Here is a 15,674-nt window from a genome sequence, read left to right as displayed (position 1 = left end):
TTGGGCTGCACTCTCTGTCCAGCCTCTCGCATTGTCAGCCCATGGTTGATGACATGATCAACTAAGGTTGCTCTGATTTCATTTGAAGTTGTTGTCTTCTTTGGCCATGAACTCCTCTACCAGCTCTACCCCTACCTCTCACTCTTACTCCCCCTCTCATTCTCAGCCTCCCTCTTCCTCTTCCTCTTCCTCTCTCTGCAACGTCTTCCATTGTTGTTGTAAAACAAAAGGTGCTCACCTGTGGTCTTTTCATAGTGCTTACTTCCTGATTGAAGTGGTAACAATTAACCATTGAGGTGTTTGGCCAGGTGGCACATGTATTGGCCATATAGCTCATGTAGTGTCATTTTGAATGGCAGTGTTTTGAAATGGCAAACATGTGACTTTATGTCAGATTGTTGTGTCTTATGCAGAGAACCGTGTGCAGTGCATTTAAAAAGTGCCATTTTGAATTGCAAAATGTGTGTAAAGCAGAAAATGTGTTTAGACTTTTGGAGACTTGAGAAGAGGTTTTGCTCTCTGTGTGTCAGTTTAAATAATTGTGCTGTGCATGTCATTTTAGTGTGTTAGTAATTGGAAAAAAGTGTAAATATTCTGCTGAGATTTTCTATATGTTTCAATCTGGTTACTGCAGAAATGCAAGACATTTGCCATCATTCTTTTTTGAATGTGTTTTTAACAGTTTTGGAAACAGTGTGTTAGCATTTGAAAACGTGCTGCAAATATATAGTTTTGCAGGTGGTGGAGCATGAATGAGAAAATAGTTCATGGAGTTCGGAGATTGTGGTAATTTAATGCATTTTTTGTGAAAGCAATGAAAAATGATTCACAGTTTGGTTCAGATACACTTCTATTTCGTTGACTGTGTGAAGAGTTTTGACAATGTGACTTCAGTTTTGACCAATGCATGTTAGCAATTGAAAACAACTGTAATATGGAGTTGGTCCTCCCTGCTGCTATAACAGTCTCCACTCTTCTGGGAAGGCTTTCCACAAGATGTTGGACCATTGCTGCAGGGATTTACTTCCATTCAGCCACAAGAGCATTAGTGAGGTCAGTCACTGATGTTGGGCGCAAACTAATATTGTGCTGACTGCTAAGCTCACACTACCTTTAGGTACAGCTAATGTTTATAGTATATGTATATAAAATATAATGTTTAATGTATTATAGGCACTGGCCTCCATGAAGTGTGTGTGTGTGTATGAACAAATAAAAAGTTTATTGCACACACACTGCTCAAAAAAATAAAGGGAACACTTAAACAACACAATGTAACTCCAAGTCAATCACACTTCTGTGAAAATCAAACTGTCCACTTAGGAAGCAACACTGATTGACAATAAATGTCACATGCTGTTGTGCAAATGGAATAGACAACAGGTGGAAATTATAGGCAATTAGCAAGACCCCCCAATAAAGAAGTGGTTCTGCAGGTGGTGACCACAGACCACTTCTCAGTTCCTATGCTTCCTGGCTGATGTTTTGGTCACTTTTGAATGCTGGCGGTGCTTTCACTCTAGTGGTAGCATGAGACGGAGTCTACAACCCACACAAGTGGCTCAGGTAGTGCAGCTCATCCAGGATGGCACATCAATGCGAGCTGTGGCAAGAAGGTTTGCTGTCAGCGTAGTGTCCAGAGCATGGAGGCGCTACCAGGAGACAGGCCAGTACATCAGGAGACGTGGAGGAGGCCGTAGGAGGGCAACAACCCAGCAGCAGCACCGCTACCTCCACCTTTGTATAAGGAGGAGCAAGAGGAGCACTGACAGAGCCCTGCAAAATGACCTCCAGCAGGCCACAAATGTGCATGTGTCTGCTCAAACAGTCAGAAACAGACTCCATGAGGGTGGTATGAGGGCCCGACGTCCACAGGTGGGGGTTGTGCTTACAGCCCAACACCGTGCAGGACGTTTGGCATTTGCCAGAGAACACCAAGATTTGCAAATTCGCCACTGGCGCCCTGTGCTCTTCACAGATGAAAGCAGGTTCACTCTGAGCACGTGACAGACATGACAGAGTCTGGAGATGCCGTGGAGAATGTTCTGCTGCCTGCAACATCCTCCAGCATGACCGGTTTGGCGGTGGGTCAGTCATGGTGTGGGGTGGCATTTCTTTGGGGGGCCGCACAGCCCTCCATGTGCTCGCCAGAGGTAGCCTGACTGCCATTAGGTACCGAGATGAGATCCTCAGACCCCTTGTGAGACCATATGCTGGTGCGGTTGGCCCTGGGTTCCTCCTAATGCAAGACCTCATGTGGCTGGAGTGTGTCAGCAGTTCCTGCAAGAGGAAGGCATTGATGCTATGGACCGCCCGTTCCCCAGACCTGAATCCAATTGAGCACATCTGGGACATTATGTCTCGCTCCATCCACCAACGCCACGTTGCACCACAGACTGTCCAGGAGTTGGCGGATGCTTTAGTCCAGGTCTGGGAGGAGATCCCTCAGGAGACCATCCGCCACCTCATCAGGAGCATGCCCAGGCGTTGTAGGGAGGTCATACAGGCACGTGGAGGCCACACACACTACTGAGCCTCATTTTGACTTGTTTTAAGGACATTACATCAAAGTTGGGTCAGCATGTAGTGTGGTTTTCCACTTTAATTTTGAGGGTGACTCCAAATCCAGACCTCCATGGGTTGCTAAATTTGATTTCCATTGATAATTTTTGTGTGATTTTGTTGTCAGCACATTCAACTATGTAAAGAAAAAAGTATTTAATAAGATTATTTCATTCATTCAGATCTAGGATGTGTTGTTTAAGTGTTCCCTTTATTTTTTTGAGCAGTGTATTTATTGCACATACACAGTTAAGCAGATGTTATAGCGGGTGCAGCGAAATGCTTATGCTACTAGCTCCTAACAATGTAGTAAAATGTCAAACAAGTACAAAAATACAGTAAAGTAAAATAAAAAATAAGAAATAAGAAATCTAGAAATGTCTAAACAAATCCAATTAATAACCCAAATTGCACTGTAACAGTAATGCAATCTATACGTATATACAGCTATACTAAGATTGATATGTACAGCAGTAGATACACTATATATATAAAAGTATGTGGACACCCCTTCAAATGAGTGGATTCGGCTATTTCAGCCACACCTGTTGCTGACGTCTGTATAAAATCGAGCACACAGCCATGCAATGTCCATAGACAAACATTGGCAGTAGAATGGCCTTACTGAAGAGCTCAGTGACTTTCAATGTTGCACCGTCATAGGATGCCACCTTTCCAAAAAGTCAGTTTGTCAACTTTCTGCCCTGCTAGAGCTGCCTCAGTCAACTGTAAGTTCTGTTATTGTGAAGTGGAAACGTCTAGGAGCAACAACGGCTCAGCCGCGAAGTGGTAGGCCACACAAGCTCGGTAGTGAGTTGCAACACTCACTACCGAGTTCCAAACTGCCTCTGGAAGCAACGTCAGCATAATAACTGTTCGTCAGGAGCTTCATGAAATGGGTTTCCATGGCCGAGCAGCCGCACACAAGCCTAAGATCACCATGGGCAATGCCAAGCATCGGCTGGAGTGGTGTAAAGCTCAACGCCATTGGACTATGGAGCAGTGGAAACGCGTTCTCTGGAATGATGAATCGTGCTTCACCATCTGGCAGTCCGATGGACGAATCTGGGTTTGGTGGATGCCAGGAGAATGCTACCTGCCCCAATGCATCGTGCCAAGTGTAAAGTTTGGTGGAGGAGGAATAATGTTCTGTGGTTGTTTTTCATGGTTCGGGCTAGGCCCCTTAGTTCCAGTGAAGGGAAATCTTAACGCTACAGCATACAATGACATTCTAGACGATTCTGTGCTTCCAACTTTGTGGCAACAGTATTGGGGAAGGCCCTTTCCTGTTTCAGCATGACAATGCCCTCGTTCACAAAGCAAGGTCCATACAGAAAATATTTGTCGAGATTGGTGTGGAAGAACTTGACTGGCCTGCACAGAGCCCTAACCTCATCAAACACCTTTGGGATGAATTGGAACTACGACTGCGAGCCAGGCCTAATCACCCAACATCAGTGCCCGACCTCACTAATGCTCTTGTGGCTGAATGGAAGCAAGTCCCCGCAGCAATGTTCCAACATCTAGTGGAAAGCCTTCCCAGAAGAGAGGAGGCTGTCATTGCAGCAAAGGGGGACCAACTCCATATTAATGCCCATGATTTTGGAATGAGATGTTCAACGAGCAGGTGCCCACGTACTTTTGGTCATGTAGTGTACATTAGAGTGAGCTATGTCAAGAATCCAGTATATAAATAAATTATATATGGTGCGCATAAACAGGGTAACTAAAATACAATGTACAGTAGTAGAAATAACAGAATGAGCTGTATGGAAAATAGAGTGTTTAAATACACATTGTGTAATGGGAATTGGCTTAATGCCTCTATAACATGGGACAGCAGCTTTGGCTGTGTGTGTGTGAGTGTGTGTGAGTGTGTGTGTGTTTATTTGTGAGTGTGAGGTGTGTAACTTGTACGCTTGACTGTGTGTTTGTCACAATAACTGGCGGTGTGTGTCCTGTCTCCAGTTCTCCTCTGAATACACACACGCTTTTTCACTCACTCCACTGGCCACAGTGTCTGAGCACAGACCTGCACTGACCAGCGGGCAAATTGTCTGAGCACAGGCCTGCACTGACCAGCGGACAAAGTGCCCTTCATGCTCTGGACAAATTGAGCCAGTAGAGAGAGAATGAGATAGGCAGGGAAAGAGAGAGAGAGACAGAGAGGGGGAGGGGAAGGAAGAGAGACAGAGAGAGAGAGAAAGAGAGGGGGGGGGGGGAGGAAGAGAGACAGAGAGAGCGAGAGGGAGAGAGATTTGGACTAAACCATCAAGCTCTGTGGTTGAATTCCTATTTGAGAGTTGAACTGAGGCCATCCACACACCTAGCCGATTAGTTTTCATGATTTGCCTCCAGTGGTGCCTGCTAACGCATGCCGAATGAAAATGACTGAGAAATAATTCCTTTCTGCTCCATCTAATAAGCAAAAAGGGACATGAGAGGAGAAAGGAGCGAGTAGAGGAGAAAGAGGAGAAAAGAGAAGTAAGAAGAGAATAGAGGAGGAAGAGGAGAATAGAGGAGGAAGAGGAGAATGAGGAGAAAGAGGAGGTAGAGGAGAATAGAGGAAATAGAGGAGAAAATAGGAGAAAGAGGAGAATAGAGGAGGAAGAGGAGAATGGAGGAGAAAGGGGAGAATAGAGGAGGAAGAGGAGAAAACAGGAGAAAGAGGAGAATAGAGGAGGAAGAGGAGAATGGATGAGAAAGAGGAGAATAGAGGAGCAAGAGGAGAATAGAGGAGCAAGAGGAGAATAGAGGAGAAAGAGGAGAAAAGAAGAGAATAGAGGAGAATAGAGGAGAATAGAGGAGAAGAGGAGAGTAGAGGAGAAAGAGGAGAATAGAAGAGAATAGAGGAGAATAGAGGAGGAAGAGGAGAATAGAGGAGAATATAGGAGGAAGAGGAGAATGGAGGAGAAAGAGAAGAATAGAGGAGCAAGAGGAGAATAGAAGAGAATAGAGGAGAATAGAGGAGGAAGAAGAGAATAGAGGAGAATAGATGAGAAAGAGGAGAATAGATGAGAAAGAGGTGAATAGAGGAGAATAGAGGAGGAAGAGGAGATAGAGGAGAATAGAGGAGGAAGAGGAGAATAGAGGAGGAAGATGAGAAAATAGGAGAAAGAAGAAATAGAGGAGGAAGAGGAGAATGGAGGAGGAAGAGGAGAATAGAGGAGCAAGAGGAGAATAGAGGAGCAAGAGGAGAATAGTGGAGGAAGAGGAGAATAAAGGAGAATAGAGGAGAATAGAGGAGAATAGAGGAGAAAGAGAATAAAAGAGAATAGAGGAGAATAGAGAGAAAGAGGAGAATAGAGGAGAAAAATGAGAATAGAGGAGGAAGAGGAGAATAGAGGAGAATAGAGGAGGAAGAGGAGAATAGAGGAGGAAGAGGAGAATAGAGGAGAATAGAGAAGAAAGAGGAGAATAGAGTAGAATAGAGGAGAAAGAAAAAGAGGAGATAGAGGAGAATAGAGGAGAATATAGGAGAATAGAGGAGAATAGAGGAGGAAGAGGTGAGTAGAGGAGGAAGAGGAGAATAGAGGAGGAAGAGGAGAATAAAGGAGGAAGAGAAGAATAGAGGAGAAAGAATAGGAAGATGAGAATAGAGGAGAAAGAGGAGAATAGAGGAAAATAGAGGAGGAAGAGAAGAATAGAAGAGGAAGAGGAGAATAGAGGAGAATAGAGGAGAATAGAGGAGGAAGACGAGATAGAGGAGAATAGAGGAGAAAGAGGAGAATAGAGGAGAATAGAGGAGAATAGAGGAGAAAGAGGAGAATAGAGGACGAAGAGGAGAATAGAGGAGAATAGAGGAGAAAATGAGAATAGAGGAGGAAGAGGAGAGTAGAGGAGAGTAGAGGAGGAAGAGGAGGAGAATAGAGGAGAATAGAGGAGGAAGAGGAGAATAGAGGAGGAAGAGGAGAATAGAGGAGAATAGAGGAGAAAATTAGAATAGAGGAGGAAGAGAAGAGTAGAGGAGGAAGAGGAGAATAGAGGAGGAAGAGGAGAAAAGAAAAGAATGAGGAGAATAGATGAGAAAGAGGAGAATAGAGGAGAATAGAGGAGGAAGAGGAGAATGGAGGAGAAAGATGAGAATAGAGGAGCAAGAGGAGAATAGAGGAGGAAGATGAGAATAGAGGAGAATAGAGGAGAAAGAGGAGAATATAGGAAAAATACGAGAATAGAAGAGAATAGAGGAGAAAGAGGAGAATAGAGAAGAAAGAGGAGAATAGAGGAGGAAGAGGAGAATAGAGGAGGAAGAGGCGAATAGAGGAGAATAGAGGAGATAGAGGAGAATAGAGGAGAAGAGGAGAGTAGAGGAGAAAGAGGAGAATAGAAGAGAATAGAGGAGAATAGAGGAGGAAGAGGAGAATAGAGGAGAATATAGGAGGAAGAGGAGAATGGAGGAGAAAGAGAAGAATAGAGGAGCAAGAGGAGAATAGAAGAGAATAGAGGAGAATAGAGGAGGAAGAAGAGAATAGAGGAGAATAGATGAGAAAGAGGAGAATAGATGAGAAAGAGGTGAATAGAGGAGAATAGAGGAGGAAGAGGAGATAGAGGAGAATAGAGGAGGAAGAGGAGAATAGAGGAGGAAGATGAGAAAATTGGAGAAAGAAGAAATAGAGGAGGAAGAGGAGAATGGAGGAGGAAGAGGAGAATAGAGGAGCAAGAGGAGAATAGAGGAGCAAGAGGAGAATAGTGGAGGAAGAGGAGAATAAAGGAGAATAGAGGAGAAAGAGGAGAATAGAGGAGAAAGAGAATAGAAGAGAATAGAGGAGAATAGAGAGAAAGAGGAGAATAGAGGAGAAAAATGAGAATAGAGGAGGAAGAGGAGAATAGAGGAGAATAGAGGAGGAAGAGGAGAATAGAGGAGGAAGAGGAGAATAGAGGAGAATAGAGAAGAAAGAGGAGAATAGAGTAGAATAGAGGAGAAAGAAAAAGAGGAGATAGAGGAGAATAGAGGAGAATATAGGAGAATAGAGGAGAATAGAGGAGGAAGAGGTGAGTAGAGGAGGAAGAGGAGAATAGAGGAGGAAGAGGAGAATAAAGGAGGAAGAGAAGAATAGAGGAGAAAGAATAGGAAGATGAGAATAGAGGAGAAAGAGGAGAATAGAGGAAAATAGAGGAGGAAGAGAAGAATAGAAGAGGAAGAGGAGAATAGAGGAGAATAGAGGAGAATAGAGGAGGAAGACGAGATAGAGGAGAATAGAGGAGAAAGAGGAGAATAGAGGAGAATAGAGGAGAATAGAGGAGAAAGAGGAGAATAGAGGACGAAGAGGAGAATAGAGGAGAATAGAGGAGAAAATGAGAATAGAGGAGGAAGAGGAGAGTAGAGGAGAGTAGAGGAGGAAGAGGAGGAGAATATAGGAGAATAGAGGAGGAAGAGGAGAATAGAGGAGGAAGAGGAGACTAGAGGAGAATAGAGGAGAAAATTAGAATAGAGGAGGAAGAGGAGAGTAGAGGAGGAAGAGGAGAATAGAGGAGGAAGAGGAGAAAAGAAAAGAATGAGGAGAATAGATGAGAAAGAGGAGAATAGAGGAGAATAGAGGAGGAAGAGGAGAATGGAGGAGAAAGATGAGAATAGAGGAGCAAGAGGAGAATAGAGGAGGAAGATGAGAATAGAGGAGAATAGAGGAGAAAGAGGAGAATATAGGAAAAATACGAGAATAGAAGAGAATAGAGGAGGAAGAGGTGAGTAGAGGAGGAAGAGGAGAATAGAGGAGGAAGAGGAGAATAAAGGAGGAAGAGAAGAATAGAGGAGAAAGAATAGGAAGATGAGAATAGAGGAGAAAGAGGAGAATAGAGGAAAATAGAGGAGGAAGAGAAGAATAGAAGAGGAAGAGGAGAATAGAGGAGAATAGAGGAGAATAGAGGAGGAAGACGAGATAGAGGAGAATAGAGGAGAAAGAGGAGAATAGAGGAGAATAGAGGAGAATAGAGGAGAAAGAGGAGAATAGAGGACGAAGAGGAGAATAGAGGAGAATAGAGGAGAAAATGAGAATAGAGGAGGAAGAGGAGAGTAGAGGAGAGTAGAGGAGGAAGAGGAGGAGAATATAGGAAAATAGAGGAGGAAGAGGAGAATAGAGGAGGAAGAGGAGAATAGAGGAGAATAGAGGAGAAAATTAGAATAGAGGAGGAAGAGGAGAGTAGAGGAGGAAGAGGAGAAAAGAAAAGAATGAGGAGAATAGATGAGAAAGAGGAGAATAGAGGAGAATAGAGGAGGAAGAGGAGAATGGAGGAGAAAGATGAGAATAGAGGAGCAAGAGGAGAATAGAGGAGGAAGATGAGAATAGAGGAGAATAGAGGAGAAAGAGGAGAATATAGGAAAAATACGAGAATAGAAGAGAATAGAGGAGAAAGAGGAGAATAGAGAAGAAAGAGGAGAATAGAGGAGGAAGAGGAGAATAGAGGAGGAAGAGGAGAATAGAGAAGAATAGAGGAGATAGAGGAGAATAGATGAGAAAGAGGAGAATAGAGGAGAATAGAGGAGAATAGAGGAGATAGAGGAGATTAGAGGAGGAAGAGGAGAATAGAGGAGAATAGAGGAGAATAGAGGAGATAGAGGAGATTAGAGGAGGAAGAGGAGAATAGAGGAGGAAGATGAGAAAATAGGAGAAAGAAGGAATAGAGGAGGAAGAGGAGAATGGAGGAGGAAGAGGAGAATAGAGGAGAATAGAGGAGGAAGAGGAGAATAGAGGAGGAAGAGGAGAATAGAGGAGAATAGAGGAAAATAGAGGAGAAAGAAAAAGAGGAGATAGAGGAGAATAGAGGAGAATATAGGAGAATAGAGGAGAATAGAGGAGGAAGAGGAGAGTAGAGGAGGAAGAGGAGAATAGAGGAGGAAGAGGAGAATAAAGGAGAAAGAGAATAGAAGAGAATAGAGGAGAATAGAGATGAAGAGGAGAATAGAGGAGAAAGAGGAGAATAGAGGAGAAAGACGAGAATAGAGGAGGAAGAGGAGAATAGAGGAGAATAGAGGAGGAAGAGAAGAATAGAGGAGGAAGAGGAGAATAGAGGAGAATAGAGGAGAATAGAGGAGAAAGAAAAAGAGGAGATAGAGGAGAATAGAGGAGAATATAGGAGAATAGAGGAGAATAGAGGAGGAAGAGGAGAGTAGAGGAGGAAGAGGAGAATAGAGGAGGAAGAAGAGAATAAAGGAGGAAGAGGATAATGGAGGAGAATATAGGAGAAAGAGGACAATGGAGGAGGAAGAGGAGAATAGAGGAGAATAGATGAGAATAGAGGAGAAAGAGGAGAATAGAGGCGGAAGAGGAGAATAGAGGAGAATAGAGGAGAAAATGAGAATAGAGGAGGAAGAGGAGAGTAGAGGAGAGTAGAGGAGGAAGAGGAGAATAGAGGAGAATATAGGAGGAAGAGGAGAATAGAGGAGGAAGAGGAGAATAGAGGAGGAAGAAGAGAAAATAGGAGAAAGAGGAGAATAGAGGGAAATAGTGGAGGAAGAGGAGAATCGTGGAGGAAGAGGATAATAGAGGAGGAAGAGGAAAATAGAGGAGAAAGGGGAGAATAGAGGAGGAAGAGGAGAATAGAGGAGAAAGAGGAGAATAGAGGAGGAAGAGGAGAATATAGGAGAATAGAGTAGGAAGAGGAGAATAGAGGAGAAAGAGGAGAATAGAGGAAAATAGAGGAGGAAGAGGAGAATAGAGGAGAAAGCGGAGAATTGAGGAGGAAGAGGAGAATAGAGGAGGAAGAGGAGAATAGAGGAGAAAGAGGAGAATATATAAGAAAGAGGAGAATAGAGGAGGAAGAGGAGAATAGAGGATAAAGAGGAGGAAGAGGAGAATAGAGGAGAAAGAGGAGAATAGAGGAAAATAGAGGAGGAAGAGGAGAATAGAGGAGGAAGAGGAGAACAGAGGAGAAAGAGGAGGCAGAGGAGAATATAGGAGAAAGAGGAGAATAGAGGGAAATAGAGGAGGAAGAGGAGAATAATGGAGGAAGAGGAGAATAGAGGAAAAAGGAGGAGGAAGAGATGAATAGAGGAGGACGAGGATAACAGAGGAGAAAGAGGGGAATGGTGGAAGATGAGGAGAATAGAGCAGGAAGAGGAGAATAGAGGAGGAAGAGGAGAATAGAGGAGAAAGAGGAGAATAGATGAGGAGGAGGAGAATAGAGGAGAATAGAGGAGAAAGAGGAGGAAGAGGAGAATAGAGGAGGAAGAGGAGAAAGAGGAGAATAGAGTAGGAAGAGGAGAATAGAAGAGGAGGAAGAGAATAGAGGAAAATAGAGGAGAAAGAGGAGAATAGTGGAGAAAGCGGAGAATAGAGGAAAATAGAGGAGGAAGATGAGTATAATGGAGGAAGAAGAGAATAGAGGAGGAAGAGGAGAATAGTGGAAGAAGAGTAGAATAGAGGAGGAAAAGGAGAATAGAGGAGGAAGAGGAGAATAGAGGAGGAAGAGGAGAATAGAGGAGAAAGAGGAGGAAGAGGAGAATATAGGAGAAAGAGGAGAATATAGGAAAATAGTGGAGGAAGAGGAGAATAATGGAGGAAGAGGATAATAGAGGAGGAAGAGGAAAATAGAGGAGAAAGAGGAGAATAGAGGAGGAAAATGAGAATAGAGGAGGAAGAGGAGAATAGAGGAGGAAGAGGAGAATAGATGAGGAAGAGGAGAATAGAGGAGAATAGAGGAGAAAGAGGAGGAAGAGGAGAATAGAGGAGGAAGAGGAGAATAGAGGAGAAAGAGGAGAATAGAGGAGGAAGAGGTGAATAGAGGAGTAAGAGGTGAATAGAGGAGAAAGAGGAGAATAGAGGAGAAAGAGGAGAATAGAGGAGGAAGAGGAGAATAGAGGAGAAAGAGGAGAATAGAGGAGGAAGAGGAGAGTGGAGGAGAAAGAGGAGAATAGTGGAGGAAGAGGAGAATAGAGGAGAAAGAGGAGTAGTGGAGGAAGAGGAGAGTAGAGGAGATAGGTGATAGAAGAGGAGAAAGGCAGGTAATTATGGCCTCAACTCATGGACAAAGACAAGCACCGCCGCCAATAAATCTGGATCAGAGACGATTCTGAACGATCAAATCCCATTAGGCGCAATAGCCAGTCGGGCCCATTACCAAGATGTCTTATCATTATGATGGGCGCTCCTAAACACAGATCGCCGGGCTGCCAATGGAAAACAGGAAATCAGCAACTCATAACTCTCTTAGAAATAATCTGCAGTGCCTTCAGAAAGTAAGATTTATTCCACATTCTGCTGTGTTACAGCCTGAATTCAAAATTGATTAAATATATTTTTTCCTCACCCATCTACACACAATACCCCATAATGACAAAGTGAAAACATGTTTGAATTTTCTTTTGACGTTTTTTTGTAAACTAAATACAGAAATATCGCATGTACGTAAGTATTCACACCCCTGAGTCAATACATGTTAGAATCACCATTGGCAGTGATAATAATTGTGAGTCTTTCTGGGTAAATCTCTAAGAGCTTTCCACACCTGGATTGTACAATATTTGCACATTATTATTTTTTTAATTCTTCAAGCTCTGTCAAATTGGTTGTTGATCATTGCTAGTCAACCATTTTCAAGTCTTGCCATATATTTTCAAGCAGATTTAAGTCAAAACTGTAACTGTCCACTCAAGAACATTCACTGTCTTCTTGGTAAGCAACTCAGATGTATTTGGACTTGTGTTTTAGGTTATTGTCTTGCCGAAAGGTGAATTTATCTCCCAGTGTCTGTTTGAAAGCAGACTGAACCAGGTTTTCCTCTAGGATTTTGCCTGTGTTTAGCTCCATTCCTTTTCTTCTTTATCCTGAAAAAATTTCCCAGTCCTTAAAGATTACAAGCATACCCATAACATGATGCAGCCACCACCATGCTTGAAAATATGGAGAGTGATATTCAGTAATGTGTTGTATTGGATTTGCCCCAAACATAACACTTTGTATTCAGAACAAAAAGTTAATTGCTTTGCCAAATTCTTTGCAGTATTACTTTAGTGCCTTATTTAAAAATATTTGTATTCTTTACAGCCTTCCTTCTTTTCACTCTGTCATTTAGGTTAGTATTGTGGAGTTACTGCAATGTTGTTGATCCATCCTCAGTTTTCGCCTATCACAGCCATTAAACTCTGTAACTGTTTTAAAGACACACATTGGCCTCATGCTGAAATCCCTGAGCGGTTTCCTTCCTCTCTGGAAACTAAGTTAGGAATGAAGCCTGTATCATTGTAGTGACTTGGTGTATTGATACATCCAAAGTGTAATTAATAACTTCCCCGTGCTCAAAGGGATTTTCAATTTCAGCTTTTTTTATTTTTTTACTCATCTACCAATTGGTCAAAATCAAATCAAATCAAGCTTTAGTTATACAGCACATTTCAGACATGGAACGCAACGCAATGTGCTTTACAGAAGAAACAAATGAAAAACAACGAAAATAAAAGCTGAAATATTTACTACACAACAAGAACAAGAACAACAACAAACAAGAACAACAACAAACATAAGATAAAAGACAAAAGAATAACAAAACTGAACAACGTAGCAACTTTTATGTGACTTGTTAAGCAGATTCATACTCCTGAACTTATTTAGGCCATGACAAAGGGGTTGAATACATATTGACTTGACATTTCAGCTTTTCATTTTTTATTAATAAAAAATAAAAAATAAAAACATACATCCACTTTGACATTATGGGCTATTGTGTGTAGATCAGTGACACAAAATCTAGCTGTAACATTCAAGCTGTAACATAACAAAATGTAGAAAAAGTGAAGGGGTGTGAAAACTTTCTGAAGGCACCGTAATTAAAGAGGTCTTCTGCCGGAATAGGCCACCCAGAGATGCACCAAAGTCTGGCACCTTCTCTTTTTGCAGCAGGTGGGAATGAAGCAGAAAGGCAGTGGTGCTTCAGAGTGATGGAAGCAGCCACAACAAACAAACCCCTAACGAGAAAGACTGAAGCCGATCAGGTATGTTGACAGTTGTTCTTGAAGTGGTATTACAAATATAATGGTGCATTTCTTACATGTGAAAAATCGAACCATATCAGTGTTGCGGACATTGTTTAATTCTGAACCAGGGCATACAGTACATTTGTGCATACTATATACACTGAGTGGACAAAACATTAAGAACACCTGCTCTTTCCATGACATAGACTCACCAGGTGAATCCAGGTGAAAGATATCACCCCTTATTGATGTGACTTGTTAAATCCACTTCAATCAGTGTAGATGAAGGGGAGGAGAGGGGTTTAATAATGATTTTAATTGTTAAGCCTTGAGACAATTGAGACATTGTGTATGTGTGCCATTCAGAGGGTGAATGGGCAAGACAAAATATTTAAGTGCCTTTGAGTGGGGCATGGTAGTAGATGCCAGGCGCACCGGTTTGTGTGAAGAACTGCAACGCTGCTAGGTTTTTCACACTCAACATTTCCCATGTCTATCAAGAATGGTCCACCACCCAAAGGACATCCAGCAAACTTGACACAACTGTGGGAAGCATTGGAGTCAACATGGGCCAGCATCCCTGGGGAACTCTTTCGACACCTTGTAGAGTCCATGCCTCAACAAATAGAGGCTGTTTTGAGGGCAGAAAGGGGGTGCAACTCAATATTAGGAAGGTGTTCTTAATGTTTTGTACACTCTTTTTCATTTTCATTTTTGCTGGGGATAAACGTGATACATTTTATTGACTATTTATAGCGTACAGTATGTGCACATTCCACTCATTACATCAGTGTCATGATAAGACTGATATCAAAACATCTCTGAAATGTCATATTCATCTTGCCCGTCGGTCAGCTTTCCAGGCCATCAGGAATAAGAGGCTGTCCTGTAAATATTCCAGGGATATTTAGGATATTGAATAATCCCCCCAAAAAACAGGGATTACTGCTAAAGGCAGGTTATGCTGGGTTCAGTGCCTGTTGTCGGTGGTGATTGGACGACCCTGTGACCAAATGAAAACGTTGTCACGCGATGAATCAAGGCGCTCTGGCTGCCGATCACGGAATCCTCAAACACTCATGCGGAATTGTAATGACAGTGGCAGAGGCGTGTTGTGATGTGTTTTCATTTCATTTCCATCATGTCTGACTTTTAGATGACAAGCCTGGTTATTTAACGGTCACTCTCGGCCCCGACTGCACTGGAATAATTACAGTGGTGGAGGCTGGTGGGAGGCGCTATAGGAGGACGGGCTCATTGTAATGACTGGAATGGCATCAATGGAACGGTATCAAACACATCAAACATATGAAAACCACATGTTTGACTCCATTCCATTAATTCCATTCCAGCTATTACAATGAGCCCGTCTTCCTATAGCTCCTCCCACTAGCCTCCACTGAATTACAGTGAAGTCTGTTCTCATGATTACCACCTACCGCAGCTTAGTGAAGTCTGTTCTCATGATTACCACCTACCGCAGCTTAGTGAAGTCTGTTCTCATGATTACCACCTACCGCAGCTTAGTGAAGTCTGTTCTCATGATTACCACCTACCGCAGCTTAGTGAAGTCTGTTCTCATGATTACCACCTACCGCAGCTTAGTGAAGTCTGTTCTCATGATTACCACCTACCGCAGCTTAGTGAAGTCTGTTCTCATGATTACCACCTACCGCAGCTTAGTGAAGTCTGTTCTCATGATTACCACCTACCGCAGCTTAGTGAAGTCTGTTCTCATGATTACCACCTACCGCAGCTTAGTGAAGTCTGTTCTCATGATTACCACCTACCGCAGCTTAGTGAAGTCTGTTCTCATGATTACCACCTACCGCAGCTTAGTGAAGTCTGTTCTCATGATTACCACCTACCGCAGCTTAGTGAAGTCTGTTCTCATGATTACCACCTACCACAGCTTAGTGAGAGAGAAGGATGGGTGTCCACAAAGACAACCAGTCCTTCATTTCTCACATCACAACCAGGAGCCTACAGATTCATATTTATTTTAAGAAATGATAACTGAGAAACTGGGAAAGCATGTTTTCCAGCCAGTTGATTCACACTAGCCAATGTGGGTGGTGACTTAAACTCAACACATTTTTCTCCAGAAGCATTCGACAACGACTGATGAAGACAACTGGGTTCTGGAAAAGACATCATGTCCCTGTGTTTTATATGCGTCCTACAAACAGATTAAAAACACATCACA

Source organism: Coregonus clupeaformis, chromosome 11, assembly GCF_020615455.1.
Source record: "Coregonus clupeaformis isolate EN_2021a chromosome 11, ASM2061545v1, whole genome shotgun sequence".
In the NCBI taxonomy this organism is placed as follows: domain Eukaryota; kingdom Metazoa; phylum Chordata; class Actinopteri; order Salmoniformes; family Salmonidae; genus Coregonus; species Coregonus clupeaformis.
The sequence above is the reverse complement of the archived record's forward strand: the minus strand, read 5'-3'. Positions refer to the sequence as shown.